This window comes from Dreissena polymorpha, chromosome 7 (genome assembly GCF_020536995.1).
Source record: "Dreissena polymorpha isolate Duluth1 chromosome 7, UMN_Dpol_1.0, whole genome shotgun sequence".
NCBI lineage: Eukaryota > Metazoa > Mollusca > Bivalvia > Myida > Dreissenidae > Dreissena > Dreissena polymorpha.
In genome coordinates this window covers 49,996,726-50,021,041 of record NC_068361.1, presented here as the reverse complement: position 1 = coordinate 50,021,041, position 24,316 = coordinate 49,996,726, and the positions used below count along the sequence as shown (strand labels likewise).

At 38.8% G+C, this 24,316-nt stretch overlaps 1 pseudogene; it reads left to right on the top strand.

Moving 5' to 3' along the window:
• Positions 1–3,171: 3,171 nt before the first annotated feature.
• Positions 3,172–24,316, top strand: part of LOC127839448 (alpha-L-fucosidase-like) — a 63,595-nt pseudogene continuing 42,450 nt past the window's right edge.

Below are 24,316 nucleotides of genomic sequence, written 5' to 3'. Positions count from 1 at the left end.
AGAAAAAATACCTTATGTGCATATTGATATATTTTGAGATATACTAGGCTTGTCAACTTGTTATGTTTATGTATTTGGATATTTTTGCTACTTTTAAGTGCATGCACTTTGTTTTATAACATAAAATTCATTTCTCTAAATTATAAAAGTAAAAATTAAAGATAAAAAATCATATATCAACAAAGGATTTTAAAATCTCTCACATTGAGCTCTAGTAGTATCAGGGGCTCACGCTGCATGATTCTAAGATTGTATTTGAAAATGCTGATGATAATCTACATTGTCTTGGGTAAAATAATATTTTTGTTCCCAAATTTTCGTTATGCTCACGGGGTCTAAATCCAAGATGGCCGCCAAGATGGCCGACCAAAAACCTCGAAAATACAGTTTTTTTCGAAAATGAAACAAACAACATATATTTTCTACGATTTGTGTAACCTTTATAATATAAGCAATGAAGAACATATTACATTTTGTATTCTTATTAAGTTATACATTTAAACATGAATTCCTATCTTCGAACTTCTCGTCCGTGTACGAGATATTTTATGTTATGAAAACACATTCCGCGTGTTTGTATCCATGTTATACTTGCAACTCACTTTGTATTTTTGAATTCATTCTCAAAATTTCGTTCTTAATGTTGAAATCCTGTTTTGTGCAATTTTTGTTTTGTTTATGTAGTGACTTTTTGCATTTAATGGATACTTATAATCTGTTCTCACAGTTTACATTTTGTAATTGTTTCTTAAAGTTTCTTAATAAATGTGCATTTTGATATCAGTTTTAGTTTTAACACTTATCCTTGTAAATAATGATTCAAAAGAAGCGACGTTCACATTATGATACTTTTACATACTGAGTCAGCGGATTGCATTTATTTTATGACAACAGGAAAAGTGTTCATGATTTTGAAATAAGAGAAACGTATCGGGAAAAACTATTAAACTGTAATGTTTTGTTCATTTGGTGCGAAAAGTAATCGTCACTGAATTTTATCGTGGTCACAACTCTAAGCGGGCGTTTTATAAAAGTATCGTTCTGGAAAAAAACGGGCTTAATGCATTTTAATAAAGTATCGTCCCAGATAAGCCTGCGCAGTCCGGACAGGCTAATCAGGTACGACACTTAACGCCTTTACGGAATTTTGGTTTAAACGAAGTCTTTTTTTTAAACTGAAATCCAGTTTTCAGGCGGAAAGTGTCGCGCCTTAAGACTGATAGCCTTAGTGGCATTCACAGGCTAATACATGACGACACTTAACGCACATGCATTCAGCCTCGTTTTCTTAGAGCGAGTGTACAACAATTAAACAGAATGAACGCCGTGATCATATGATAACGTGCTGGTTTTACTACCTAGTGGTCGCAAGTTCGATCCATCACTTCACCTTCATTACTTCATTCATTCTTCGTTCGCATGCGATATTTAAAAGGGGCACAATTTGATTGTTGCTTCACTGACGGCAAACAAGCCAGGGTCGCCTCTAGAAATGTTGGAATATCGTCGCAAAACAACAGGTCTTCTGGGGTAGATGACCACACGCTTGAAAATCCAGGTCGACTAGATACAGATCAATCGCAATCACAAATGCCTCTACCTTAATGAGCCGTGTGCAAAATTCTTACAGACCACAATTATTCACATTCATGAATAACATCGGACTGGGTTGTTGAAACATAACTACACTTAAGAAAATATATAACCGTCCACCTTGCAAATTGGGATTCCGATGCTATACGGTAATGTTTATCTTTATAAAATGTTGCATCGTTTTGTTTTACTTACGCAATCTGTCTATGCCCGATTTGAAACACAATGTTGTTTCGTCCAGGGTAGTCAAGATCAAGGACAGTTCTAGGACAATAGATAGTGTAGATTACCATGAATATCTTATACATTAAATTTGTTTTGTGTAAAGAAACGACCAGTGTCATGACCAGTCGAAAAATATAGGACATATCATTTCGTGATGCTGAGATAAGCAGATTGAACACGAACAAAATCAGTTCATACATATCAAAGATGACCTGTTTGTTATTGGTTACTTAGTGCTGAAAGGAACGCGAATCGTTATCCCGCGAGACTTACGCAAACGCATATTAGACTTAGGTCACATAGGTCATCCGGAAATCGTGTCGATTTAAAGCAACTTGAGGACCAAAGTATGGTGGCCGGGTATCGATAAAGAAATTGAAATTTCTGTAAGACTTTCTGATATGCTTTTTTAACTTATTTTTTTTAAGGCTAGCATTCGTAATAATGGAGTGATACTATATTATTTGATAATTGCACTTAGACTACAATAAAAACATAGTGGGGCACATATTCAGATTAATGGCTGTGTAAATGTGTTCAGATCTGTAACAAATACATTGAAGCAGTCAGTTTAATGATGTCATACGCAAATATAGTGAGCTGGTTTTTGTAGCAGAACGTGCTCTAGGAAAACAAGTTTCCCTTTACGATGCTGAATTTATAAAATAACCTTATTATTCACGCAACTTATAATGGTCGAAACATATACAAACTATTACTAGTGATGAAAGATTTGAAGTCAACTTAGACGCTTTTAATCCGGTAAGCCGGTCAGTTAACATTATGTTGGTTATCCGAGCGTCAGTTGCCGCTAACTTCCAGAATTACTAGAATCATTCCCAGTCAAACATGGCAATACTAAATATAAATTTGGAAAGCGAGACAAGGCTGGCTGCCTGTTTCCTTCAAAGGAACTTTTTCGCTCTTTCAAGCTTGTAAATATTCCCAGTAGGTGTTCATTCACACTTGATGGAATGTCAAATGCTGCCACTATTATTTTAAACGACAAATAGCAACACATTTAAGAAAATATACATATTCAGTATATATTACATAATTCTTAAACTAGATGTTATTTTCGTGAAGGCAAATTATATACAGGTATATTAAAATTAGCTCTGTAATTAAAATCTCATATTTTCGTGGCTAATTCACATGGAAAGCGACTGAGTTGAGTCCAATTACTATTTTCAGCAAGTAACCTTATGACGTTCAGTGCTTTGATTTATGTTTACCTTACAACCCGCTGTTTTATGCATTTAAAACTTCAATGTCTATGCACTCATCTAGCAGCGCCTGTAGGCTGTATTGCAGTCACGTTTAAACATTTACATTTCAAATAACTTGAATACTAACTTGCTAAACATAATTTTCCTTTAACGTACAGAAAAAGCAACTACACGATCGATTTGCAAGGTGTGTGCGCAACGAACCGGATCATTGCTTTCAGTTTCAGGCTATCGTGTTACATGAATATATTTTTGTCCGGGTTTTTTGTACTGAATGACACAGAAATAGGTTTATGACATTCGCGCAATAGAGCACGTTTACCATGCCATCGACGTGTACGATACTCGTATGTCTTGTGGTTGTACAGGTCGGATATGGAGAACGATACGAGCCAAACTGGGAATCCTTGGACTCCAGGTACAGAAATACACGTTATATCGAAAGTAGAAATGTTTCATAAACACGCGCGGGTGAGTCATTTGAATTGACATGACGCCTTATCTATGATCGCTCCGCCCACTAGAATTGATCCACCAATCAGCGATCGATTAATCGGGCGCACTCGTTAGCAACGACCTGTCCGCCATTTTCTAGACAAGCTACATGTTTAGGTTCACTTTTATTCTAACGAGTTTCTTTTGTTTTCCTCTTTAAAAAACGATTAAAAATGGTTAAACGGTGTCAATGGGGATTATGTAACTCGGACAATCGATATCCTGACAGATTAATTGGTGACATTGAACTTATTTCGTTTCCAAAGCCGAAAAAAGATTGACAAGAGCGAGTGGAAGCTTCAAGAATTACCGAGATCCCCTTTATAGAACAGTAATTTATTTCACAAACTTGAAATGTCATATAAGCAATAACTAAGCATTATAAAGTATGTATTATGTCACGTGTGCATGTAAAATAATTGAGATTTTTGGTACCCAATTCGTGTAACTTTACGAAATCCCCGTAAAAAAATCGCGTTTCTGTGTGTGTCAGAAACAAGTGAAAACCATTTTGTTATTATTTTAATAAAGACGTATCGATAAATGCTATTGTAAAAGAGTTATTATTACTGATATTAGTTACCCAATAAATGCAGTAACTTCGGGGAAGTCGGTATCTGCGCGAGCGTCTGATATTGGTAGCCTTATTAATTTATAATAGCCTGACCGTATTCCATTTCGTACAACGCTAATTTTATATCAGACAATGTCCAAACTTACTGTGTTGTTTTTGCGCTTTAAATTATAGTGGTTGATAAATGTCCCATAAGCAATGTTTAATATGATTAATATCACTTTTATACGCAATAACATGTGGGATTGAGGTACCCACCCGGCGTCAGAAAGCGCGTAAAACTTCACCGAATTCCCAGTTATAAAGCGCTATTTCGTGTCAAATACACGGGTAGGGGGAATGTTTCGGTAATAATTTTGTTATTAACACGGGTAAATACCGGTGAAGTGTTAATATATTGCAAATACCACCATTACACGTAATAACGGGTTCGATTTCGGTAAGCGCGCAAGCGTTTGAGAGCGTGTTTAATGTACCGATTTACCCGTTATAAATAGCTGATGTTCTCTTTAATCGTATATTTTTTGCATTTGCAGAATAACTAAATGGCATCAACCCCTTTACAAGTGTAATATGGTGTTAAACAAGTCCATAAAATCATCCGGAATATCGCGTAAATCTATATGCAGTCTATAGGCAAAGAAGCCATTTTGGTGCTAGCTTGTCTAGGTTTTCTTCCCGCTGAGCCACGTGATTAAGTGGGCGGAGCGATCACTGATAAGGCGTCATGTCAATTCATTAACGACTTGTGTTTCATTAGAACGTTCAGTGTGAGGATTGTAACAGCTTGGACAACCTGTACTAGTATATCATATAATCTATGCAGAGTTATCCCTCCAAATGAGATGTCATGAATTCATGACGGGTAATATTAAACATGTATCCGTATATTTTAGCTCGACTATTCATCGAAAAGTCAGAGCTACTCTAGTCACTCAAATGTAGGCGTTTCCTTAATGCTCCGTTCAAGATAAACTTGCAACATCTTTGTTTCTCTGTTTCTACAACAGGTAATATGCAGTTGAAACGTCACTAGTGTTCGGGGTCATTGAGTGAGGTCACTGATAAAGTTCCATAATTGTGACTTGTAATTTACTAGGTAGCTGAATTATGCCCATTTTTCTACTTTGATATATGGTTTAGCTAAGTTTGAAACATTTCCATATTACTCTTTCTAGTACAGATTAAAACATGTGTTCAGGGTCATTGTGTGAGGTTCACGTTCAATAACTTTGATCTGCATTTTATCAGAATTATTCCCCCTGTTTATACTTTAGATTTTAGAGATTTGGTTAAAGTAAGGTTAAGGTGCAAACTCGCATTATCGCTGTTTCTACTTTACTTGAGGTATGCAATAGAAATTTCACCCATGTTTTCAGGGTAATTATGTGAGAATACTGACCAAGTTCCAAAACTCTGATCAGCAATTTAGCATAATTCTGTCCCCTTTTTACTAAGAAATTAGGTTTAGCCCATATTACTGTTTGCACTACAGATTCTCATTTCAAACTTCGCACATGTGTTCGGGGTCATTCTATGAGGTCGCTGACCAAGTTCAATAACTCTGATCTGCAATTAGCAGAAGTATTGCCCTTTTTATGTCCCCCACCACTATAGTGGGGGACATATTGTTTTTGGCCTGTGTGTTGGTTTGTTTGTTTGTTTGTGTGTTTGTTTGGTCAAACTTTAACATTTTGCAATAACATTTGCAATATTGAAGATAGCAACTTGATAGTTGGCATGCATGTGTATCTCATGGAGCTGCACATTTTGAGTGGTGAAAGATCAAGGTCAAGGTCATCCTTCAAGGTCAAAGGTCAAATATATAGCTTCAAAGCGGCGCAAAAGGGGACATAGTGTTTCTGACAAACACATATCTTGTTGTACTTAAAATTAAAACTTAAATTCTGGGTAACGCTTACGTGGAAAACACTTCACATGCCTTTTTTACTACCGAAATAAAGCGTTATATATGTGGCCATGGTCTTTATGAACATTCGCTTACCAAGGCCTACAACTGTGACCAGCTTTTTTAGAGGGGCGTGGCCCGTTTTGTTTGTAAACAAGTCCGGAAAGATTTGCGTGCATGTTAAAAACCAGGTTGAAGATTACATGCAGCAAGCATATATCTCTGTATCTACTACAAGTATTAAATTGAAACTTCACATATGTTTTTAGGAGCATCATGCGAGGTGACTGGCCAAGGGGCATAGCTTTTGGGTGCAATTAAGCAGAATTCTACCACTTTCGTAAAAAGAAAAATATATATTAACGTTTGCATGAAACAACTTTACATCTCTATGTCTACTTAAGATACTAAAATATATGTGTTCATATTTTTTATAAACCGTTACTATGTACTTACAAACGTCACTAGCCTTTTATACTTAAAAGTCAGATTAAGGTTTGCGTACAAGACGAAATTCATTTTAAAGTTTGCATGTAAGAATACATATCTCTGTAAATACTACAGTCTAAAGGATCATCATGTGTGGCCATCGACCAAGGCCCATTACTCTGAGCTGCAATTTAGCAGAAGTATGCCGATAATTGTACTTTCAGGTAACATGTAACCCTAGCATGTGGTTCCATTTAAGGGCAGTTGGGTCAAGGTCAAGTTCTCTTTTGCTTAAAAAAAGATGTAACGTGTTCGCTTTATACTTTCGCTAAAGATGAAGATATCGTGCTGAATTTTTGTTTGTAAGAAGGTTACAGGCTGACCTAGTTAGGGCCGTCATTTGGAGCATTTTGGGTCAAGTTCAGTGTTTCTAACATTAACAAAAGTGTTTTCGCTCGATAATTTAGTTTGGATGGATGTATTCTGTTGTAATTTTGTTTTAAGTTAGCGTACATACAGACCCAGGGTGAAAGTGTATATAGGGCCAGTTGGGTCAAGATCAAACGTACTAAAAATATTTTCAGTTTGGTGTGAGGTATTTTCTGTAATTTTCTTTTTAGGTAGCTTACATGTACCCCTTGCTTCACACTTGATTAAATGCAACATAATTTATTGTTGAATAGTTACAAAATCTAGTTGATAGCCATCGTCACATGTCTTATTTCAGCCTATAAATCTTAAGCTTCCATTTGTTCAATTCTACTTGGCATTAGAATCTGCCGGTGCATACATTTCGCGATAAATCTAGATTATGAATGATTTCCGTCAGCTACGCCGAAAAAAACAAAAACGAAACTAATAAAAACAAAAACAACAAAAACAGCATTTCTTCAGACCACTTCCCAGTTGGTACGATGAGTCGAAGATCGGTATATTCCTACACTGGGGCGTATTTTCCGTGCCTAGCTTCGGGTCTGCGTGGTTGTGGTACGAATGGAAGCAGGTGTGCCAAAATACGTCGACTTCATGGCCAAGAACTACCGACCAGACTTCACGTACGCAGACTTTGCTCCAGACTTTACGGCAGAGCTGTTCGATCCGAATGATTGGGCCGATATTTTCAATGCCTCTGGGGCTAGGTAACACTATGCGTTGTTTTCATTGTTAAAATGTTTGTAAAAGTAGAGCCAGATCGACACGTGGTTTCCACGTGTCTTCAACTGTTAACGAAATCTTGCCTTTTCAGATTCAATGAGTATTATTTTTGAGGTACTCTATCATGTTCCTAGATACGTTGTCCTGACCAGCAAGCACCATGAGGGCTTCACCAACTGGGCTTCGAAGTATTCATTCAATTGGAATTCTATGGACGTGGGGCCTAAACGGGACCTCGTTGGTGAGTGAAAACACTGCACAGCTTCAACAAATGCTTGGAAATGTGTTTTTATCTCGGCGTTTTGGAGGTATTGCCATAGCCAGCTCGTCGTGTCGTCCGCCGTCCGACGTCCGCCATCCGACGTCCGCGTCGTGCTAAAACTTTAACATTTTGTTAAGGTTTTGGGCATTGGCTCTAAACTCAAATTGCTTCCACCTACAACGTTGAAACATCATAATTATGTAGATGCACATTGATGAGTTCTACACGCCACACCCATTTTTGGGTCATTAGGTCAAAGGTCAAGGTCACTGTGACCTTTAAAAAAAAATTCTGACAAGCTTTCATTTATTCAAAACTGCACCCGTAGCCGAGCGTGGCACCCGTTATGCGGTGCTCTTGTTTAAAGAATGCCATACGCAGGGTGACTTAAAGTTAAGTAACTCATATAAACTGCACTTAAAGAAACTTGTTCACAGTTTGGAAACAGATTTTCAACAAAAATATCACGAAAGATTTCATAATATTTACATTATATTAAAAACAAGCGAACTACCATGACTAACAAAAAATATAGGTTCGTTTATCGGTAATCATCATTCGAACTCGGAGAAATAATAAAGCGTTTGTAACGCTTTTTGTCCCCTACCGGTTTCACCGGAGGGGACTTATGGTTTGCGCTATGTGTGTCCGTGAGTCCGTCACACTTTTCTGGATTATGCGATACCTTTAAAAGTTCTTCATATTTTTATTTCATGAAACTTGAAACATAATTAAATGGCAATATGGACATTATGCACGTCATTTCATTTTGTTCCTACGTCAAAAATTCTGGCTGCTATGGCAACAATTTTTTTTTTTAATCTGACAATGGTGGAGCCGGTAGGGGACATATATTGCTTCGCAATAGTCTTGTTATCTATAATTTAGTAAACAGTGTATTAAAAAAAACGATAACAGTTCTGTTCAAGATTCAAAAAGTGCGTGGTGTATTGCTAGATCGTTAGCGTTTTATTCGAGAGATCCAAGACTCGGGCCACTTATTTTTAGCTCATCTATTTTTTGAAAAAAAATTATGAGCTATTGTCATCACCTTGGCGTCGGCGTCGGCGTCTGCGTCGGCGTCTGCGTCGGCGTCGGCGTCCGGTTAAGTTTTGCGTTTAGGTCCACTTTTCTCAGAAAGTATCAATGCTATTGCATTCAAACTTGGTACACTTACTTACTATCATGAGGGGACTGGGCAGGCAAAGTTAGATAACTCTGGCGTGCATTTTGACTGAATTATGTGCCCTTTTTATACTTAGAAAATTGAAAATTTTGGTTAAGTTTTGCGTTTAGGTCCACTTTTTTCAGAAAGTATCAATGCTATTGCATTCAAACTTGGTACACTTACTTACTATCATGAGGGGACTGGGCAGGCAAAGTTAGATAACTCTGGCGTGCATTTTGACAGAATTATGTGCCCTTTTTATACTTAGAAAATTGAAAATTTTGGTTAAGTTTTGTGTTAAGGTCCATTTTATTCCTTAAGTATCAAAGCTATTGCTTTCATACTTGCAACACTTACTAACTACCGTAAGGGGACTGTGCAGGCAAAGTTATGTAACTCTGACTGGCATTTGGACGGAATTATGGGCCCTTTATACTTAGAAAATTGAAAGTTTGGTTAAGTTTTGTGTTTTGGTCCACTTTACCCCTAAAGTATCATAGATATTGCTTTCATACTTGGAACACTCGCAAACTATCATAAGGGTACAGTAAAAGGACAAGTTGCATAACTCTGGATGTCATTTTTACGGAATTATGGCCCTTTTTTGACTTAGTAACTTTGAATATATGGTTAAATTTTGTGTTTCGATCCACTTTACTTCTTAAGTATCAAGGCTATTGCTTTCAAACTTCAAATACTTTCATGCTATCATGAGGTTACTGTACCTGGCAAGTTGAATTTTACCTTGACCTTTGAATGACCTTGACTCTCAAGGTCAAATTATTAAATTTCTCTAAAATTGCCATAACTTCTTTATTTATGATTAGATTTGATTGATACTTTGACAAAACTACTCTTACCTGACATACCACAATAGACTCCACCCAAACCATCGCCCGTGCCCCCCCCCCCCTCAACCCCCCCCCCCTATTTTTTTTTTTTTTTTTTTTTTTTTAAGATCATCTCACAAATGACCACCACACCCTCACACTTTACCCCCCCCCCACCCCACCCCCTCCCCAATTTTTTTTTAAACGGTTAAAAAACAAAACTATTTATTTTGATTATTTTATGTTTGAAATACCGTCCAACCATCGCACTCAAGAATCCCCCCCCACCCCCCCTCCCCCCACCCGAATCCACCCCCCCATTTTTTTTTTTTTTAAGATCATCTCACAAATTACCACCACACCCTCACACTATACCCCCCCACCTCACCCCCCCCCCCAATTTTTTTTTATGAAACGGTTAAAAAACACAAATATTTATTTTTATTATTTTATGTTTGAAATACCGTCCAACCATCGCACCCAAGAATCCCCCCCACCCCCCCCCTCCCACCCCCCCACCCCCCCACCCCCGATTTTTTTTCCTTTTTTTCGCATTTTTGGAAGAAAATGTAATAAATGTCCACACCCCCACACAATGCACCGCTCTTCACTCCACCCCTCCCTCCTTTGTGATTGAAAATGAGAGTCCCTTCACCTTTAAAAAGAAAATAGATGAGCGGTCTGCACCCGCAAGGCGGTGCTCTTGTTATAACATCTTTTTGATTGTCTTTATAATAGTTTAAAACTATTCTAATTTTGTGATTGTATTCATTTAATGGCATTTGTCAAAAATACAAAAAAAAAACTATGAATACGTTCGCAAAGGCTTATCAGGAAAGGCGCTTTCCGCCTAAAGTTGATTTTCGCTTAGAAGACTGTTCTCGTAAAATGAAACATACGATAACAGCGGTAAGTGTCTCCTCTAATTAGCATGTGCGCACCGCACAGGGTAATCTGGGAGGGCACACGCATTAAGCCCTGTTTTAACAGAACGCGGCCCATTTATATTCTCAGGTGAACTCGCCTCTGCCATTCGAAGCCGGACGAATATTCACTACGGTCTCTACCACTCACTGTTTGAGTTCTTCCACCCTCTGTACCTACAAGACAAAGAAAACAACTTCACGACCAGGGACTTTGCAACGGTCGGTGACTGCACATGATACTTTGATACTATCTCTATGTAATTGATCTCTATTTGCAATGAACTTTTTTACTACCCACACAAATAGCTGTCGATATTGTTGAAGGGCATAAAAGAAGAAATTCTTAGGATCGCAGTGCTTTCCTCAGGATTTTTTCAGGCGCCCGGGGCTTATCCAGGGGTGGCTTTGGGAGGGGTGTCCCCTCCCGACGTTGATTTTTTTACCTCATCTATTTTTTGAAAAAAAAAATTATGAGCTATTGTCATCACCTTGGCGTCGGCGTCTGCGTCTGCGTCGGCGTCCGGTTAAGTTTTGCGTTAAGGTCCACTTTTCTCAGAAAGTATCAATGCTATTGCATTCAAACTTGGTACACTTACTTACTATCATGAGGGGACTGGGCAGGCAAAGTTAGATAACTCTGGCGTGCATTATGACAAAATTATGTGCCCTTTTTATACTTAAAAAATAGAAAATTTTGGTTAAGTTTTGTGTTTAGGTCCATTTTATTCCTTAAGTATCAAAGCTATTGCTTTCAAACTTGCAACACTTACTAACTATCATAAGAGGACTGTGCAGGCAAAGTTATGGAACTCTGACTGCATTTTGACAGAATTATGTGCCCTTTTTATACTAAGAAAATTGAAAATTTGGTTAAGTTTTGTGTTTAGGTCCACTTTATTCCTACAGTATCAATGCTATTGCTTTCATACTTGCAACACTTATTAACTATCATAAGGGGACTGTGCAGGCAAAGTTATGTAACTCTGACTGGCATTTGGGCGGAATTATGGGCCCTTTATACTTAGAAAATGGAAAATTTTGTTAAGTTTTGTGTTTTGGTCCACTTTACCCTTAAACTATCATAGATATTGCTTTCATACTTGGAACACTCGCATAACTATCATGAGGGTACAGTAAAAGGACAAGTTGCATAACTCTGGTTGTCATTTTTACGGAATTATTGCCCTTTTTTGACTTAGTAACTTTGAATATATGGTTAAATTTTGTGTTTCGATCCACTTTACTTCTAAAGTATCAAGGCTATTGCTTTCCAACTTCAAATACTTTCATGCTATCATGAGGTTACTGTACCTGGCAAGTTCAATTTTACCTTGACCTTTGAATGACATTGACTCTCAAGGTCAAATTATTAAATTTTGCTAAAAATGCCATAACTTTTTTATTTATGATTAGATTGATTGATACTATGACAAAACTACTCTTACCTGACATACCACAATAGACTCCACCCAAACCATCCCCCGTGCCCTCCCACCCCTCCCCCCCCCCGAATCACCCCCCCCCCCTATTTTTTTTTTTTTTTTTTTTTTTAAGATCATCTCACAAATGACCACCACACCCTCACACTTTACTATACCCCCCCCCACCCCCCCCCCCCCCCCAAATTGTTTTTTTTTGAAACGGTAAAAAAACACCAATATTTATTTTTATTATTTTATGTTTGAAATACCGTCTAACCATCGCAACCAAGAATACCCCGCCCCCCCCAACCATCGCACCCAAGAATACCCCCCACCCCCCCCTTCCCCCCCACCCCCGAATTCCCCCCCCCCTATTTTTTTTAAGATCATCTCACAAATGACCACCACACACTCACACTATACTATACCCCCCCCCCACCCCCCCCCCCAAATCCCCCCCCTATTTTTTAAGGTCATCTCACAAATGACCACCACACCCTCACACTATACTATACCCCCCCCCCCCGAATCCCTCCCCCCGAATCCCCCCTCCTAATTTCTTTTTTTTTAAGATCATCTCACAAATGACCACCACACCCTCACACTATGCTATACCCCCCCCCACCCCACCCCGACCCAAATTTTTATCCCCCGCCAGAGGCGGAGGGATATTGTTTTGGCGTTGTCCGTCCGTCCGGCTGTCCGTCCGTCCGGCACTTTTGTGTCCGGAGCCATATCTTGGAAGTGCTTTGGCGGATTTCATTGAAACTTCGTATGAGTATATATATGCATAAGAGGATGATGCACGCCAAATGACATTGTACACCATCTGTTTAAAACAGAGTTATGGCCCTTTGTATCTTGAAAAAATGCTTTTTACTATAGGCACTTTTGTGTCCGGAGCCATATCTTGGAAGTGCTTTGGCGGATTTCATTGAAACTTGGTATGAGTATATATATGCTTAAGAGGATGATGCACGCCAAATGGCATTGTACACCATTTATTAAAAACAGAGTTATGGCCCTTTGTATCTTGAAAAAATGCTTTTTACTATAAGCACTTTTGTGTCCGGAGCCATATCTTGGAAGTGCTTTGGCGGATTTCATTGAAACTTGGTATGAGTATATATATGCTTAAGAGGATGATGCACGCCAAATAGCATTGTATACCATCTGTTAAAAACAGAGTTATTGCCCTTTGTATATTGAAAAAATGCTTTTTACTATAGGACCTTTTGTGTCCGGAGCCATATCTTGGAAGTGCTTTGGCAGATTTCATTGAAACTTGGTACGAGTATATATCCCCCGCCAGAGGCGGAGGGATATTGTTTTGGCGTTGTCCGGCTGTCTGTCCGGCTGTCCGTCTGTCTGTCACTTTTGTGTCCGGAGCCATATCTTGGAAGTTTTTTTGCGAATTTCATTGAAACTTGGTATGAGTATATATATATTGATAATCGGATGATGCACGCCAAATGGCATTGTACACCATCTGATAATAACAGAGTTATGGCCCTTTGTATCTTCAAAAAAATGCTTTTTTAGTGTCAAATATAACACTTTTGTGTCCAGAAGTATATTGGCGGGGGATATCAATTCAACGAATTTGCTTGTTTTTTTTTAAACGGTTAAAAAACACAAATATTTATTTTTATTATTTTATGTTTGAAATACCGTCCAACCATCGCACCCAAGAATACCCCCCCCACCCCCCTCCCCCCTCCCCCCCCCTGAATTCCCCCCCTTATTTTTTTTTTAAGATCATCTCACAAATGACCACCACACCCTCACACTATACCCCCCCACCCCACCCCCTAAATTTTTTTTTGAAACGGTTAAAAACACAAATATTTATTTTTATTATTTTATGTTTGAAATACCGTCCAACCATCGCAGCAGAAGAATCCCCCCCACCCCCCCCCACCCCCCGATTTTTTAATTTTTTTTTTTGCATTTTTTTTCGCATTTTTGGAAGATAATGTAATCAATGTCCACGCCCCCACACTGTACACCCCTCTTCACTCCACCCCTCCCTCCTTTGTGATTGAAAATGAGAGTCCCTTCACCTTTAAAAAGAAAATAGATGAGCGGTCTGCACCCGCAAGGCGGTGCTCTTGTTTAAAATTTATCGTGTCCATTGACGTTCTGTGGTGCATTATAACTCTAAGAAAAATAGCGTCAAGGACGTCATTTGGTGCGCTATGACTCTTTAAGAAAACCCACCAGCTATAAAGTCATTAATAAAGACATTTTTTATGCCCCCATTTCGAAGAAAAGGGGGTATATAGTTTTCGCACTGTCCGTCGGTCGGTCGGTCGGTCGGTCGGTCACACTTCGTGTTCGCTCTCTAATTCAAATAGTTTTCATCCGATCTTTACCAAACTTGGTCAGAAGTTGTTTCAAGACAATATCTAGGTCAAGTTCGAATATGGGTCATGCCGGGTCAAAAACTAGGTCACGGGGTCACTTAGTGCATTTCAAGGATTTAGCATGGTGTCTGCTCTCTAATTGAAGTATTTTTCATCTGATCTTTACTAAACTTGGTCAGAAGTTGTATCAAGACAATATCTAGGTCAAGTTCGAATATGGGTCATGCCGGGTCAAAAACTAGGTCACGGGGTCACTTAGTGCATTTCAAGGATTTAGCATGGTGTCCGCTCTCTAATTGAAGTAGTTTTCATCTGATCTTTACTAAGCTTGGTCAGAAGTTGAATCAAGACAATATCTAGGTCCAGTTCGAATATGGGTCATGCCGTGTAAAAAACTAGGTCACGGGGTCACTTAGTGCATTTCAATGATTAAGCATGTTGTCCGCTCACTAGTTTATGTGGCTTTCTGATTTATTTTGATATTCTAAGACATTTTTATGCCCCCGAAGGAAGGCATATAGTGATCGGACTGTCCGTTCGTCTGTCCGTCCGTCTGTCCGTCACACTATGCGTTTAGATTTCGAAAAATGCTCATAACTTCTATGTCGCTTCAGATAGCAATTTCATATTTGGCATGCATGTGTATACGGACAAGGCCTTTCCATACGCACACAAATTTTGACCCCTGTGACCTTGACCTTGAACTTAGGGTCCGCGTTTAGGTTCGAAATCTGCGTTTAGGATTTGAAAAAAGCTAATAACTTCTACCAAGCGTTTACACAGTTATACTTTTATGTAGTGACAAAGTTACAGTTGGGGGCATCCGTGTCCTGTGGACACATTTCTTGTTTATATATTTTTTTACTCTTTCCCGCAAAGATAGTAAATTCCCGACTCGAACGATTCCCCCAAGACATCCGTATCAACCCGACTCTATTACTGCATACTTACTACTTTTAAAGTTTCTATTTATTACCCGATAATCCCATTTTTAAAAGCACTTTCTGGTTAATACTGACAATAAAAGTGCTCAATAATTTCTTTCTCAACAAACGTTGCCATTTTTCTTAAGTACCAAATAAATTTCGGCATAAGTGACTATTTATAGATTTGATGAAATATTGCCACTGAACATGCCTAAATCGCTTGACATGGTGTGTGCTTGTTAATACAACGCTCAATACACCCACGCTTTGTATGCACATGACGCGACGTTGTACATGCTGTATAATTTTCGCGCCCTTTTTATTGAGACAAAGGGTCAACATGAAATCAATTATTACTGTTTATTTGAAGCAAGAATCTGTTAACGTAGAGTTAACATTAACATTCGGAAGTGGGTTTCGGATTACAAATTTAATTATGCTCATTTGAGACTTTAAGAAAACATTAACAGCTGCGTAATGAATTCAACGATAATTTGTTAAAACGCTTTACGAGTCGAGTTAATGTTTTGACAGTATTATTCATGAAATGGACAACTTCCATGAGGATTACAGCCATCATCAGTCTTCTAAGTAACTGGCCAAAATTTATGTGGCAATTACATGTACATCACCAGTCGTGTACATGATTTAACTGCAGGTAGTGCCTGCCTACGAGTACTGTCGCTTATACAAAGCGTACGGGTCTCGTTGGTCAATATTGATTTTCAAATACAGCGACGCTCCGCCCTTAAGCAGGCTTTAGTTGGGTAAAGCGTTAGATGTAGTTGTCAGACGACCGTAAATCTGCAGCTTTCAAAATTTTCGGCGAAGTCGATATCGCTTTGATCTTAAGATTGGCTAGTTGCAGTAACAGCCAAAATACACTGATAAGAATATTTCAGGCTTCCCGCGGACTCTGATTTAGAAATTCAAGCGCCCCGGTGAGGGACCGTTAAACGGCCTGTAGAGAGCACTGATTTGCTGTTCTTTTTATGTTCTTCTCCAAAGTTTCGGATATGTTCTATTGATTTCTCCATACACATACAGACCAAGGCTATACCGGAACTGTACGAGCTGGTGTACAACTATAAACCGGAAGTGATCTGGTCTGACGGCGACTGGGAGGCACTGGACACCTACTGGAACTCCACGGGCTTCCTGGCCTGGCTCTACAACGATAGGTCAGTATGCATAATTACACGGTATTCTGTCAGATGTATTATAAGCATTACAACGATAGGTCAGCATGCATAATGACACGGTATTCTGCTAGATATATTATAGGCTCTACAATGATCGGTCAGTATGCATAATTACACGGTATTCTGCTAGATATATTCTAGGCATTACAACGATAGGTCAGCATGCATAGCTACACGTTATTCTGCTAGATATATTCTACGCTCTACAACGATAGGTCAGCATGCATAAGTACACGGTATTCTGTTAGATAAATTCTATGCTCTACAACGATAGATCAGTATGCATATCTACACGTTATTCTGCTAGATATATTCTAGGCTCTACAACGATAGGTCAGTATGCATAATTACACGGTATTCTGTCAGATGTATTATAAGCATTACAACGATAGGTCAGCATGCATAATTACACAGTATTCTGCTAGATATATTTTAGGCTCTACAACGATAGGTCAGCATGCATAGCTACACGTTATTCTGCTAGATATATTCTAGGCTCTACAACGATAGGTCAGCATGCATAGCTACACGTTATTCTGCTAGATATATTCTAGGCTCTACAACGATAGGTCAGCATGCATAAATACAAGGCATTCTGTTAAATGTATTCTAGGCTCTACAACGATAGAACAGCATGCATAGATACACGTTATTCTGCTAGATATATTATAGGCATTACAACGATAGGTCAGCATGCATAGCTACACGTTATTCTGCTAGATATATTATAGGCATGAAAATGATAGTACAGCATGCATAGCTACACGGTATTCTGCTAGATATATTATGGGCATTACAACATTAGGTCAGCATGCATAATAGCATGGTATTCTGCTAGATATATTCTAGGCTCTACAACGATAGGTCATCATGCATAGCTACACGGTATTTTGCTATATTCTAGGCTCTACAACGATAGGTCAGCATGCATAATTACACGGTATTCTGCTAGATATATTCTAGGCTCTACAACGATAGGCCAGCATGCATAATTACACGGTATTCTGCTAGATACATTTAAGGCTCTACAACGATAGGTCGGTATGCATAATTACGCGGTATTCTGTTAGATATATTCTAGGCATGGCAACGATACGTCAGCACGCATAGCTACATGGTATTCTGCTAGATATATTCAAGGCCCTTCAACGATAGGTCAGTATGCATAATTACACGGTATTCTGCTAGATATAGTCTAGGCATGGCAACGATACGTCAGCATGCATAATTACACGGTATTCTGCTAGATATATTCTAGGCTCTACAACGATAGGTCAGCATGCATAATTACACGGTATTCTGTTATATATATTCTAGGCTCTACAACGATAGGTCAGTATGCATAATTACACGGTATTCTGCTAGATATATTCTAGGCATGGCAACGATACGTCAGCATGCATAATTAAACGGTATTCTGCTAGATATATTCTAGGCTCTACAACGATAGGTCAGCATGCATAATTACACGGTATTCTGTTAGATATATTCTAGGCTCTACAACGATAGGTCAGTATGCATAATTACACGGTATTCTGCTAGATATATTCTAGGCATGACAACGATACGTCGGCATGCATAATTACACGGTATTCTGCTAGATATATTCTAGTCTCTACAACGATAGGTCAGCATGTATAATTACACGGTATTCTGTTAGATATATTCTAGGCTCTACAACGAAAGGTCAGTATGCATACTAGTAATTACAAGGTATTCTGCTAGATATATTCTAGGCTCTCCAACGATAGGTCAGTATGCATAGTTACACGTTATTATGTTAGATAAATTCTAGGCTCTTCAACGATAGGTAAGCATGTATAATTACATGTTATTCTGCTAGATATATTCTTGGCATGACAACGATACGTCAGTATGCATAATTACACGTTATTCTGCTAAATATATTCTAGGCTTGACAACGATAAGTCAGCATGCATAATTCATACGGTATTAAGATTATTGTTCCATTTATTTAACATTTAATAACACTGAAAATATTACTACATGTATACCATACTTTACCTCCACAATGTATGAATGGTATTATTATAATATCCAATGTTAACCTGTATTTGTTATTGTCTAATAGTCGATATTATGTGTTATATCACATGTAATAACGTATTTCAATGCTTTGTGCCAACAGTCCAGTGAAAGACGTAGTAGTGACCAATAACAGATGGGGCGGTAACATCGAGTGCAAACATGGCGGCTTCCTCTCTTGTTCGGATAGATTTAATCCCGGTAACGACATAACATACATCTTTAGGACCAGGGTCTGGTTTAATCAAAGCTCTTTCTTTACACTAACGTTGTGACAGAATTGTGGTGCTTCAAAATAACAACGTTAATGATCGTTTTATTCCTTAATTAAGGAAATATAAAAGATAATGACTTCAATTACTAAAGTAATTATTATCATCTTGGTGCAAAGCATACACGCTTCTTCATAAATAGCATCTTAAATATCAGCTGTATTACAGTTTGGGATAATTGTTTTTTATATATTTTGTTCATGTGATGTATGTAATTTCAAACCTCTGACCACTTAAAGGAACGCTACAGAAGCGGAAGTGGGAGAACGCCATGACGATCGACAGATATGCTTGGGAGTACCGTAGAGACGTGACGCTGGCGGACATGCTGACCATGGAGGAGCTGCTCACTCAGGTCGCATCCACAGTGAGGTAGGGTGTTGATTTTGTAGTTCATGTGCATGTGCAGCTTTACGGGAGCGCAGTAGTAGGTATACGCGCTTCACCCCTAGGCGAGATTGGTTGGTGTATACTATACCGGACCAGTAGTTGGTATACGCGCTTCACCCCTAGGCGAGATTGGTTGGTGTATACTATACCGGACCAGTAGTTGGTATACGCGCTTCTCCCCAAGGCGAGATTGGTTGGTGTATACTATACCGGACCAGTAGTTGGTATACGCGCTTCACCCCTAGGCGAGATTGGTTGGTGTATACTATACCGGACCAGTAGTTGGTATACGCGCTTCTCCCCAAGGCGAGATTGGTTGGTGTATACTATACCGGACCAGTAGTTTGTATACGCGCTTCTCCCCAAGGCGAGTTTGGTTGGTGCTTACCATACCGGACCAGTAGTTGGTATACGCGCTTCACCCCTAGGCGAGAATGGTTGGTGTATACTATACCGGACCAATAGTTGGTATACGCTCTCCTCCCCTAGGCGAGTTTGGTTGGTGGTTACCATACCGGAAGGTGGATTTATGGGCACTGCGTCTTCCCCTACAGCACAACATCAAACCAAAGTTGAAAAGCTTTCAGTAGCAACTAAATAGGTGGAAAATGTAACTTTAATTCATAATTCGTCCGAACATTCGTGAGTCTTGTAAGTTAATTAGGTAGGAGTGCTGGTGTACACTTCGGGTCTTCGCATAATGCAGTCTCATGCGCCAGAGTACTAAACAATCTTTGAAACACACACGCATATACATGTGCAATAAGGATGTGATACTAATTTCAGACCATGACTACGGTCCTAACAAAGTATTAGTATGTTTCTGTGAATTGGTCTTCAAGTTTGCACATTGTACATCAATTCTTGGATCTGATATAATTTTCTAAAAAAGCAATTCACTAAGGCCCTAATATTGTAGCTGCGGCGGGAACATTCTCATCAATGTTGGTCCCACGAAGGACGGTCGGATAGTGCCGATATTTGAGGAGCGACTCCGCAGTCTGGGGCAGTGGTTGAACGTCAACGGAGCGGCGATATACGGGACCTCACCCTGGGTCTACCAGAACGACACCGTCACTAAAAATGTCTGGTGAGTTATCTCCCCTTGGATTATCGGAGACTCCGCAGTCTGGGTCAGTGGTTGAAGGTCAACGGAGAGGCCATAAACGTAACCTCACCCTGGGTGTATCAGAACGACACCGTCACTAAAATGTCTGGTAAGTTATCTCCCCTTGGATTATCGGAGACTCCGTAGTCTGGGTGTACGACAAAAAATGACATCTTCGCCAACCATGTCTGGTTAGTATTCCTCGCTTAATATCTCCAAGTTTGCGGCAGGAGTTGAGCGTGAACGAGGAGTCCATATACGACACCTCTCCCAGGTTGTACCAGAATGACACCTTTACCAATTATATCTGGTAAGTAATCGCCCCTTGTATCTATCAGAATCCGTAGTACGAGACACGGGTTGAACTTTAACGTGAGGCCATATACACACATGTACATGTACGATACATCGCCCAGGGTCTATCAGAATTACCCATTCACTCTTCATGTCTGGTAAGTTATCTCCAGGATCTATCCGAGAATCGGTATTCTGTGGCAGTAGTTGAACATGAAAAGAGGCCATATACGGCACCTCGCCCATGGTCTACCAAAGATATACCGTCTTCGATCACGTCTGGTAAGAAAACCTCCCTTCTTCAACCGGTACGACATGTGTCTTGTACATTTATTTTTATGTATCTATCAGAACTATTAATTTAAAACGTCTGTCTAGAATGAAAACTTTGTAGAACGGTAGCAATTTTACTGCATAAGAATACTATTTACCTATGCAAACGTCATATAGCATTATACAAATCATTTTCTAATGAACGATATGAAACTACGATCTCACATACTCGTGGGTGCGGTAACCACGTTGTGATTGAATGCTTCAGAGCTGGGACACTGGATATTCGATATATTATAATGCTTGATGTTACTCTTATTTAAGGATTATTGAGAAATCGTACTTACACATTTACCATCAAAACTGGCTGCAAAGCATCTTTTGTATCCACGTTATACTTGCACCGCACATTGTATTTTTTTGAATTCATTTTGAAAACTGTGTTCTTTTCGTTGAAATTCTGTTTTGTGCAATTTTTGTTTTGTTTATGTAGTGGATTTTTGCATTTAATGGATACTTATTCTTATTTCTCACAGTTAACATTTTGTAATTGTTTCTTAAATGAATGTGCATATTGATATCAGTTTTAGTTTATATGCCCCCGGTAGGGTGGCATATAGCAGTTGAACTGTCCGTCCGTCAGTCCATCCGTCCGTCCAAAAACTTGAACATTGGCCATAACTTTTGCAATATTGAAGATAGCAACTTGATATTTGGCATGCATGTGTATTTCATGGAGCTGCACATTTTGAGTGGTGAACGGTCAAGGTCAAGGTCATCCTTCAAGTTCAAAGGTCAAAAAAACAAATCGAAGGGAAGTAATAAGCTTTAAAGGGAGATAATTTATATTTATCATTTGGCAGGTACAGATCATTTTCACAAGGGAAAAAAAATTATATCCCCTTAAAAATATTACTTCCCTTGTACAAATGATCTGTACCTGCCAATTGATAAAAAAATGAAAGCGGCGCAGTAGGGGGCATTGTGTTTCTAACAAACACATCTCTTGTTCAATATATCTATGTAAATAATAATTCCAAAAGAAGCGACTTTCACATTATGCTTCTTGCAGAAACTGAATCAGCGGATTTTACAAAATATCAAATTATTCTTATACACGCAAAATGTTTTATGAAAACAGGAAACGTTTTCATGCTCTTGAAATAAGAGACACATATCGGGCAAAGTTATTAAATTGCATTTATGTTTTGTTCATTTGGTGCGATCAGTAATCGTCCCTGAATTTGAATAGTGGTCACAACTCTAAATGTTATCAAGCGGGCGTTATATAAGAGTATCGTTCTGGGAAAACTGGACTTAATGCATGTGGGTTAAGTATCGTCCCAGATAAGCCTGTGCAGTCCGAACAGGCTTATCAGGTATGACACTTAACGCCATTACAGAATTTTGGTTTGAACAACGTCTTTTTAAACGAAAATCCAGTTTTTAGGCGGAAAGTATCGTCCCTCATAAGCCTAGTCGGACTGCACAGGCTAATATGGGACGAAACTTAACGCACTTGCATAAAGCCTCGTTTTCTCAGAGTTCATATAAGAGTTAAAGCTGTTAACCGGAATGAATGCCGCGTTCTTATGGTAAAGTGCCGGCTTTACAACCTAGTGGTCGCGTGTTCGACCCATCTCTTCGCCTTCATTATTGAAACCCGATAGTCTATACAACAATGGAATATCAAGATTGAAACATAACTACACTGACTAAAACTTCTTACAGTCCACCTTTCAATTTGGGATTTTTACGCTAAACAGTAATGTTTATCTTTATAAAATGTAACATTGTTTCGTTTTACGTGAGCAATCTATCAATGCCAGAGAAGTCAAGCGGAACTGCGGATTTGATTCCTATTTGTTGCTTATGGAAGCACGAGTACGAGATAATACGTGTTCAAATGGTTGCAATGCAATGTTTATGAGATAATTAAATAAAAAACAGGAGATGTGTTTGTCAGAAACACAATGCCACCTACTGCGCCGCTTTGAAGCCATATATTTGTCATTGAAGGATGATCTTTCACCACTCAAAGTGTGCAGCTCCATGAGATACACATGCGTGCCAAAACATCAAGTTGCTATCTTCAATATTGCAAAAGTTATGGGCAATGTTCAAGTTTTGGGACGGACGGAATGACGGACAGTTCAAAAACTATATGCCACCCTTCGGGGGCATAAAAACACCTAACTACATGTATAACGAGAATGTGCACAGAGGAAGCGATCGCGTTGTCGTAATACTTATTCTCACACTTCTGGTAGGCAAGTATGGTCAACATCGTCACTCAATAATCGATATTTAATCAGTTTTGCAATAAATCAAACTATATCGGATTTAAATGCTGTTCTTCTTTTGTAAACCAGATGTTGACGTATTGTCATACCGAAAGTTATCATATTATATCGTGCTATTGTGACGTCAGAGCCATGTTGCCTAAAAATATACAGTTTCCATTACACATTTCGAGGATACAAAAATACTAATACTATTGATGTCAACTTGAATAGTGTGTGTAACTCAATCCTTTTAACTGGTCCCTTAAAGTACAGCCGGAATCTTCAGACTCACTCGCCAGTAGCCGCAAACGTCTACGGAAATATTCCCGATGATAAAAGTCAAAAATGGCTATTCTAATGTTAATTTAGAGAGCCAGAAAAGGCGTTTTTTTAACATGAAAAAAAAAGAATAAAATTTAGGAAAACAAGAAAAAAAGCAATCCTCAACTGGACTCGAACCACTGAGCCTAAGAGTAAAAGTCTAACCCACTCGGCCATTCGTGCTCGATAGTGCGAAGTGTATTTTATACTTTATATAGGCAATCCTCGTACTGTCACAAAATATAACGATAACTCTAGAAATTATTCAGTCGTTTCGCGTGTGTAACGCTTTATAATTTTCAGGTTTTTAAGTCGTCAAAATATGCATATAATGGATATTTCAGAGCATGGTAAATGTTCAGTAAATATCATAACTACAACGAGCATTTGCAAATCTGAAACAATTTTTTTCAGCATAGCTGTTTAAACCTGCTTTTCACCTTAAATGATCTTAACATAACGCCAGCGGACCCGAATGAATACACTCCATTCATTCCATTGGCTGATTCAAGCACAATCCTACCGGAACATTGGCAACAATACAGAGTCTTCGTAGTATAGGATGTAACAAAAATGAGTGTAAGGAGATGCGGAAACACATTTTGGCCCAGTTACAA